Genomic DNA, 10,000 nt, shown 5'->3' with positions numbered 1-10,000 from the left:
CGGATCATGACCTGCGGGAGTACTGTCCGGATCCGCTCTACGAATAAAATAGGTGAGCTTCGCCCTTAGTTGTTTCAGGGATAAGTTTCATCCAGAAGTTTCTCCTTTAAAGAGCTGTCCTCCCCTGAAGTCTGAAGTTATACGAAGATAGACCTTTAGACACCCTACAGGACATAGAGAAACATCTTCCTTCAGAGGGCAGATTCTCCAGGGACCCCACCTCTTAGGAGGTAGCTCGTTTTTAGCGAGAAAGGATGAATCAGGAAAGAGATTCAGTTCTCCCACTTCCGTGAACTAAATGTAACCTTCATCTCTGGATAGGGCCACTATTTCACTAACTCTAGCCCCAGAGGCTATAGCGAACAGAAAAATAACCTTTTGGGTTAGATCCTTAAGAGAACAATCTTCATTGTTCACAGATGAGGCATAATGTAGGACCTTGTCCAAAGACCAAGAGATGGGCTTTGGTGGTACTGCGAGCCTAAGCCTCGCACATGCCTTCGGAATCTTATTAAAGATTTCATTCACCAGATCCACTTGAAAGGCATATAGGAGAGGCCTAGTCAAGGCTGACTTGAAAGTATTTATCGTATTGGCCACCAGACCTTGGCTATGAAGGTGGACAAAGAAGGACAGACAGAAGTTCATTGAAATTTCTTTCGGTCCTTTTGCCTTCACAAACACAACCCACTTTTTCCAGGAAGACTCATATTGTCTTCTAGTTGACTTAGCCTTGTATTCTTCTAAGAATTCTATATTGCCTTTTGAGATCTCAAATCTTTTTCTAACCGCTAGAGTAAGAAAATCATGAAATGAAGGGTTTGGGTTCTCTGTGATAAAACGAAGGCAGTTAATTTCTGAACCTTCGGAAATACACCTAGGATCAGAGCTAGGACCAGCCTTATCTAGTCTATCAGCCCCACTAGAGAATCCTCGTATGGGGCTACATATCGAGGTAGTTTCTTGAAGACGCTCGTGATAAAGAGGTCGAATTGCAGTTCGGGGACTTGTTCCCACCTAGGAGGGAGTGGGTCTGCGTCCATGGACCATTCCAACTCTATCGGTTTGGATCGAAATAGAGCATCCACTGTCACATTGTTGATCAGTTGTAAATGAACTGCTGGCAGGTGCCATCCCTTTAAGAAAGGGATGGATAACTTCACCTAGACTGTATGAGACGTTCGATTGTGACGTCTTATTATCGCTTCGGTGTCCCAGAGTAGGGAGTCTGATCTGTGTGAAGGGGGCTTCTCCACTCATGATAGGATCAGCAGAGTCTTGGGACTTTCATGCTTTAGTTTTTGATAGAGAAGCGATTAAAGAGGGACCGATATCAGTCTTTTTTTATCTCTTCAAGCGTTTGATGCGTGTTTTCTCCAGGCTCTTAACGCATCTTTCTGGTGTGCACTTTGCAGTAGGTCTGTCACTATTGCGAACTGGGGAAAGTTTAGCGCTTGTCCCTGTTGGCGTTTTGGAAATCTGACTGATTACCTGAGTCTCTTGACAGACCTCGCGAGCTCCTATTATATTCCCAAGGGAAAGGAGAGTTGATGTAACTGTGGGCTTCGATGGTTTTTTAGCCATTGAAACCCTTAAGGTGGAGAAAGTCGAGACTTCTAGAAGCTTATCTTGCATCCGTGATGTCCCGGGAACCGGGTCATTTCTTTGAATGCACATTGGCCAGCCACTTCGGGTGCTGCCCTTCCCGGCCTCTCGTTCAGGTATATTAATGCCTGAACGATTTTTAGGCTTAACTTTGACGTGACTAAGTTTGTCAATCCTATGAAGACACTTAGGACTGCGAGTCCGACACATATCTTTCCTAGGATGAATGTTACTATCTGTAACATGAATTCTAGATAGGAGGAAGGGGGTTGGTTGACTGGAAGGTTCCGCAGGACACCTTTCAGGCCTGACAAGACTACGAACACCCCTATTTGGAACAAGGTCCATATGTTGGGAAGGATTAACATTCAGAACTTGCTGTTTTCTATGAACTTGTTGAGTGGCGACAAGTTCAGAATGACTCAGAGATTTTTTGAGTCCTTCTCGTGAACACAAAACAGCCTTCCCTGGAATTCGATGGGCTATAATTTTCTTACCACCTGTATGCTCTATAGCTCTCAAGTATACTCCTCCAGGAGGATTTTGAATTGTAGGAGAAGGTAAGGAAATGATGGTGGGGACATTTCTGTTTCCCATCAAGGGCTCATCTTGAATAGGCTTTGGACCAAAGGATCGAAGGTCCTGCGATCCTGAAGGAATGTTCCTCCTAGCAGAAGCGTCTTCATGCTTCGAATAGTCAGTAGGTTTAGACTTTTGACCATCTGCCTGTGGCATCGTAGTCACTGGAATAGTGGGATGTTGGTGAGCAGCCCGGATAATTCCAGCATTTTCGATCTTCCTTTTAGGTTGGGGACCCACAACCATGGAAGATTTTCTCTTTGAAAGGATGCCCCATTTTTGGAGAAGACTTATGTTCTCCATGGTGGCGTTCTTAATTACTTTCTTAATTACATCGTCTGGGAAGAGGTCTGTACCCCAGATGTTGGAAGATATTAGCTTCCTTGTTTCGTGTTTCACTGTTGCAGCAGAGAACACAAACTCTCTACATGCTCTCCTAGCCTTCATAAAGGCGTAAAGGTCCTTCACTAAGGTAGCCATATGCATTTTGGCTATGACTAGGAGCATGTCTGGGGTATTTTCGTAGGTTGAACACAACTCTATGGAGTTTTGTAGAGAAAGGGAGGTCACAAGTCTCTCCTTTGTCTCTTGTTCATTATGCAAGAGCAACTCAGATAATTTAGGGAGACGTACATTAAATTGTCGACTTGCGACATCCGTGTCTAATTTTCCTACTGAAAAAGTCAAATGGACTTCCTTCCAATCCTTTTCCTGTCCAGGAAAAGCTGGTGACAGAGGCTTGCACTCTTCAAGTGTGGGACATGGCTTACCCGCCTCCACCGCTTTGGCAACAGATATAAATGCCTTCCCCGTAAAGGGGAATGAGAGTGAAGAAGGAGCAAAAAAGGAAGGGTGTCTGTTATTCAGTGAGAATACCTTCGACTCTGAATAACCCGCCTTTTCAGACTACCTGAGAGGATAGTCAGTGCCTTATCATGGTCGAGAATCATGACGTCCTTTGGTTCCATTCCTTTCCTTGACTTTGGTTCGTACTTCAGTCGAACCCAACAATTAGGGAAGGCATCAAAGCTTGGCCAAAATAGAATTTTGTCCAAAGGAACAGCACCCATTTTCTCTGAGATATAGAGATTGCCATTTAAAATCGGCATCTCCTCCGCAAACCTCCAGGGATTGGTTTTGGAGCATGTTGGTAGGTCTTGATCCATGGGTCGTTCAACTGACCCCTGGGAAGCGACAAGAGAAGCTTTGCGAGGCTCTATCTTGCGTTTTTCTTCTTGCTTTTCATTTTGTTTACGAAAGCTCTCTACCTGATTCTTCAGTTAAATACATAATTGTACCATTTTATCCAATAGAGGAGCAGAAAACGAAAATGTCGACATCGATGGCTCTATAGCCGGCATAGGCGGAGGAAATTCCGACACAACATTTTTCTCTTCTACCTTGGGGCACTTCTTGCCCTCAATCCCAAAGGTTTTCTGGCCGTCAGGCGATGTAGTTGGCTCCTGAGGCACTACTATTTCCTTACTTGCCTCCGGAAATAGTAGCTTACGCATCCTATCATTAGGTAGGAAGGGTCCTGGAGAAATTTTTTGGAAGCCTCTCACCCAGTTGCGTAATTTGTATTGAGCTGTATCCCTAGTCTCCGTAGTCTTGGGATTTTCAAAACCTTCAGACATTAATGTTCGACATATATTGCAAACCTGTGGGTTCCAATAGTGTAGGGATCCAGAAATAATATTGCAGGGGGCATGAAACCTGCAAGTATTATGACTGTAAAAATACTTACTCTTGGCCTTGCAGAGGACTGCAGCACAAGGTATCAGGTGTTCCTCCTGTAAAGAAAGGAAAACCAAATGAGTATACAAAGGATTATCTCCCTGATAATCAACATGCAAAGGTCATCTACAACAGAATAGCTTAGGATAGTAAGCTATAAAGGGATAGTAGGAGATACATACTTGTGAACCCATGCGAGCAAATGCTGTTACCTCCCCTCAGTATTAACTACATGGGGGTTTTTCTATTGAGTAAGTCCCAGTAGAAGGGCTCTTACCCCTAGGGGTAGAGAAGTACTAATTCACTCTCCCAAAATAATGTTAATACTGTGGGGTCAGGATGACTGATCCTCAATCAGAATATTGAAGAAAACTATTCATTCAATATATAAGCGGTACCAGCGGAATGGGTACTCAAGGTATGTTAGAAATTACTACTGTATAATGGTACTGTAGTTTTCTATTTGCAGTAAGTCTATACTGCAATTTAATGGCTACTGTATATCATGTATTGTAATCTAGTCATTATGCTGCCTTCATAGTAGCATATGACAGTACGGTCCATCTGGCATGAAGCCAGCTGGACTAGGGAAAATAAAGACATATATTTGTATATCCCACTCAGCCTACTTGCTCTAGCCTTCCTTACAATATTAAAATATAGTTTCCTGATCAAGGAGACTCAAGGATAAAGGCTCTACCCTTTAAGGGTTAGGAGTGTATCACTCCTGCCTTGAAGTTATTTAATATTGTAGGGTAATCAGAATACTGATTTCTAATCAGGATATTGAATAAATCATATTCATTCAATATGGGATTGGGTTCAGCAAATGCCTGTGTTGGATATCCAAGATATATTGGAAATAACTACTAATATAAAATATACAATAGTTTTCTATCTGCAGTATATTCTATACTGTAGATATACTGGCTACTTGTAAAACATATACTGTAGTTCAGCCGGCATGTTGCCGGCATAATTAGGTCTTGCCGGCATATCTTGTATGCTAGCTAGAGAGAGAGACAGCATGGAGGAAAGGCTACTCCTTTACTGTGTATGAATACAGTAATTAAGGATGTAAAGGTCTCATTTTACCGCCTTTCTTCCGAATAGAAGTTTCCAATGGAAGGGAAGAATGTACCATTCAGGCTTCCATCCAGCTATAGTGCTATTGCCGGTAAGGTGCCACCAATACACTGCCGGCAGTATCAGTACAGTCGGTGTGCTGCCATCTAAGTCAGCACTTATCTGTACTGGCCTGGCCGGTGGTAATCCGGCAACAGACCTCGTGAAAAACAGTCCAAGGGAGAACTGAGGAACCTTGGGGATAGCAAGGGACTTCCCACTGTCAGGCATCATGGCTGCCGGCAGTCGGCAGCTGCCAGCCGCCGGCAGCTGGCAGCCGCCGGCAGCTGGCAGCCGCCAGCTGTCGGCAGCCATTTTGGCTGCTGACAGTCATCGGCTAATGGTAGGGACCATAGCTGCAGACAGATGAATGTTCTTGCCGGCAGTATGCATTGCCGTCAGCCAATGTCATGGCTAGAGAGGGAGTCTGACCGGCTCCAGCAACCTACCGGCAATGGTAAGGTTGCAAGATGCCGGCCCAAAGAAAGACAATGGCTCGGCCATCAAAAGTGGACAAAGGTGTAGGGAACAGGGTCCTGTAGAGAATGTGAAAGGAACTGGCAAAATTGTCAATCCCACCACCTATTAAAAGAAACTCTGTTTCAGTATCGGCAGAATCCTAGGTGATAGGAGAGTCTCAGTTCTCCATCCTAGAGATTGCCGACACAGTTAAGGGGATAGCGGCATTGCCGCCTCCTCTCAACACGGGAGAAACAGAGTTCCAATGCCGCGTCATCCTAGGCAAAAGAAGATCACTCTTCAGCCTAGAGGAATGCAGGAGTAGTCTTTTAGTCGCAAGGAGAAGATGGTATCCTACCACTACTTCAAGTGCGGCTAGGGAGGGCTAACCCCCATTGCCGGCAGCCTAGCCGGCAGGGGAATGATGGTATTCTACAACCCATTCGCCCTGCCGGCAGGTCGCCGACATAAGACTAAATACTAGGAGATTCTGACTAAATCCCAAAACCCACTGGTATACCACAACCAGCGGTTTAAGGGAAGAGGCAGGAAAAAACCCTAGGTTAGTCATGTCTGAATAAAATTCAAGGCACGGCTATTAGGGTTGTAGCCTGAAGCTACACTCAGAGGGAAAAAGATTATCCTTAAATCTCCAAAGAAACGTGTAATGTTTCATATAATTCTAGGAGGTATCAATCTCCGCTGAATTGAAAAACAATACACGAGGGTAACCGGGGGATGTCTGAACGTATAGTAAAACGCCTAGGTTAGGATATCTAGGCTAGACGAGATCTCGGTTACCTAAATCACCGAAACTCTAACTATACGATCGACAGAGAAAGGAAAATTATGCACATTATCAAATCTTTACGAGAATAATTGCCTAAATAGCTAAATAATTCTGCTATCTAAATAACACATGCCTAAGGAACGACGGCGCCCATGGCGTCTCCAGTAACTGGCCTAGCTCTTAAGCACAATAAATTACTCTAATTTCATTGTGAAACAGGAGCTAAATTAGACTCATAGTAAAGACCCGATACTCAACTTTCCAGAGGCGGAAGAAGATGAAGAAAGCATAATTATAATGTCCGCCATCGTGGGAATGGCGCTGTTGTCATTCTCAATAGTAATACGAGAACAGGGGTAGCCTTGATACAGCTCCCTTTTATTTTGCCACACCTCCTCGAAGCGTAAACACTATTAGGGGTGCAGATTGCTATGTGGCGTGTCAAGAATACGTCCTCTGATATTAAGCGATATTCTTGAGAGAAAATTAAGGATATTCGCGCCAGGAGTTAGAATTCTGGATACATAAAGGTAAAATTCTCTGGGAATATCACTGTAGTACATATATCCCTTAGGAAGCTACTTTAAGGAACTTCCATCAGGACGACATTGCTTGAGCCCAAAAATTGTCATTATATTTTCTCTTTCCATTAGCCAGTAAAAAACTTCACTGGTGTAGAGGGCCTGGCAAACTATGGAATGTTTCAAATTTTAGGTGGTAAAGGTTTACAAGCCGGTCATGAATGGCAAGGAAAGGGACAGTGACATTACCCTATCGAGCGGGACAATGACCTAGAAACTGACCATATACACATATGAACAGCGCCCAAACCCCTCCCCACCCAAGCAAGGACCAAGGAGGGTCAGGCAATGGCTGCTGATGACTCTGCAGATGGACGTATATGCTCCCCCAAATCCGCCATCCTTAGCTCACAAGGATTTTGAGGTTGCAGCGATCAAAGAAAATAACGAGTTTGAGCGGGACTCGAACACCAGTCTGGCGTTCATCAGTCAGAGACGTTACCACATTAGCCACCACAACCGTCATTATTATTATTATTATTATTATTTATATCATTATTTTTACCATAATTACCATTATTATATTTATTATTATCATCATTAGTATTATTGTTATTAGTTAAGCTGCATCCCTTTTATTATTATTATTATCATTATTATTATTATTATTATCATTATTATTATTATTATTATTATCATCATCATTTCTTGCTAAGCTACAACCCTAGTTGGAAAAAAAGAATGCTATAAGCCCAAGGGCCCGAACAGGGAAATTAGCCCCGTAAGAATGGGAAACGAGGAAAAATAAAATTATTCAAGAACAGCAACAATATCAAAATTATTATATGTTTATAAAAACAATAAAAACTTTAACAAAACAAGAGGAATAGAAATAAGATCCCTCAAACAAGAGAACTCCAGCCCAAGACAGTGGAAGACCATGGTAAAGAGGCTATGGTACTATCTAAGACCAGAAGACAATGGTTTGCGTTTGGAGTGTCCATCTCCTAGAAGAGCTGCTTACCATAGCTAAGGAGTCTCTTTTACCCTTACCAAGAGGAAAGTAGCCACTGAACTATTATAGTGCAATAGTTAACCCCTTGGGTGAAGAAGAGTTTTATGGTAATCTTAGAGTTGTTAAGTGTATGAGAACAGAGGAGAATCTGTAAAGAAAATTCCATATTATTCAGTGTATGTGTAAGCAAAAGGAAAGTGAACCATAACCAGAGAGAAGGATCCAATGTAGAAGTACTGTCTGGCCAGTCAAAGGACCCCAGAACTGTCTGGCGGTAGTAGTGGGAAACGTGCGATGTTATGAAAGAAACCACATGACCTATCACTCAAAGTAGTGCAAAACTAGTTTAACTACAAATTGCTTTAACAAACTCCATACCTGATATGTTTTAGTTTAGATATATCACCTAAAGACTCACGATAAACGGCACAAAAAGTACTCATGCATCTTGTTTGCGCTCAGTTTCTCAGCTTTCTTTATTTTAGTTTTAGCTGCTCACTCTGGTATCTTCTTTTGTTTTTGCTTCTTATTTTGTTTTTGCTTCTTTTTTTTTCTTCTTGTTTAACTCAAATCCCACAATTGGTTACTCAGTTAATCTAGCAATGGGACTCATTGGTCTTGTTGCAGCAGTTCATTCATTACCCCTCTAACGACCTCGAATACTAAGGCAATTTAGATACCAATGGTTATAACGCCTCTTAAACGTCATGTATTAGATTTGTTGGTCACATATATTCCTTTGTGTTAATTCCCCCTTGTTCAGATACTGCAACTGACTATTGGACATAAGATTCTTTTCAGTGATTAAGAAAGTGATGTATTCCATGGAAAGTCATGTGACCTTAGTTCTACCTTGCATGTAAACAAATTATTTTTGGAATTATCTATATCTAATCAGCCCTTAGATCATGATCTTTTAGACTATTGGCTAAGTGAGTGGATTCTTATATTTATATATTTGCTTGCGTGTGTGTCTCTGTGTGCCCGTATATGCAGAATAGACGATAGATACGGTAAGACGTGTAATGCAGATACTGTATAGATGTTATTGACAAATCATGAATGATCTCAATGATGATTAGAGTCGTTAAAGACAAAGATTTCATATTTATGATTCTAAATCTTTCTTGGAGCAAAAGGAATCCAATAACCATCCCTGATTTAAAGACCAACATTGATGCCCAGCTGGTCTTGAAAAGAAAGTATTAAACGGAGCATCAAACCCTTTGGGTAAAACAGCTAAGTACCCCTTTATGTTGGCCATATATTTCACCTACTTTTCCTTGCGGGTATCTTCTCTTACAGCTACGAGTCGGGAAAAATTCGCTTTGATATTTCCTGGTCAAATATACGGCAAGGATTAGGTGTAAATGCCCCTTTCACTCAGTGTTTCTTTTTAATGGGTTCGAATACGATGTGCTTACCGCAATCCCCCGCGGAAGGTCTTAGCACCCTCAGATTAAGGACGAATATATCCCTGCGTCTTTTATTGCCTCCTTCAGAGGGCGCCTCACTCCTTTGATGTTTATGTGTCTGGCCGTTTCCCTCTACATCTAGAATTCTCTATACTTTATGACGCGGTTAAGAATACTCATTGCTGTACTCGGGCCATATATTACGGAATAAATGACAGGGCATGTATTCACAAATATGAGACAACCGAAATTTAACCTTGTTATATACCTTCGTGCAACCATACACACATAGAAACTCGCAACTACACACTCACACACTCACACACATATATATATATATGTAGTGTATATATATATATATATATATATATATATATATATATATATATATATATATACATATGTGTGTGTGTGTGTGTGTGTGTGTGTGTGTGTGTGGTAGTTTGAGTCATATCGGCTAAAGCCTTGGATGACTTAGTGTGGTTTCAGACCTCAACATCCAAGAGATGATATTATACACTGACTATTTCTATCAAATATCCAAATAGAAAACTTTGATTAGATATTGAAAGTCAGTCTACGATCATGAAAGACGAATTTATTTTTACTTGTAACAGGATTATGTGCATTTTAGGATAAGAAAAGTGACTGATCAATTATATAATATACAGTACATTCTTATGTTGTTTCACCTTTGATTTTGGGAAATGAAATTAGGTTTCCAAGTGATCAGAAATAATTAAATAAGCGACCG

General features: G+C 41.7%; 1 protein-coding gene across 3 annotated transcripts in view; it reads left to right on the top strand.

The window, feature by feature from the left end:
• LOC137642080 (trypsin-3-like) overlaps positions 1-10,000 on the top strand; it is a 101,744-nt gene that overhangs the window by 89,962 nt on the left and 1,782 nt on the right. The gene's annotated exons all lie outside the window — the stretch shown is intronic.

Source organism: Palaemon carinicauda, chromosome 6 (assembly GCF_036898095.1).
Source record: "Palaemon carinicauda isolate YSFRI2023 chromosome 6, ASM3689809v2, whole genome shotgun sequence".
Classification (NCBI taxonomy): domain Eukaryota; kingdom Metazoa; phylum Arthropoda; class Malacostraca; order Decapoda; family Palaemonidae; genus Palaemon; species Palaemon carinicauda.
The sequence above is the reverse complement of the archived record's forward strand: the minus strand, read 5'-3'. Positions and strand labels throughout refer to the sequence as shown.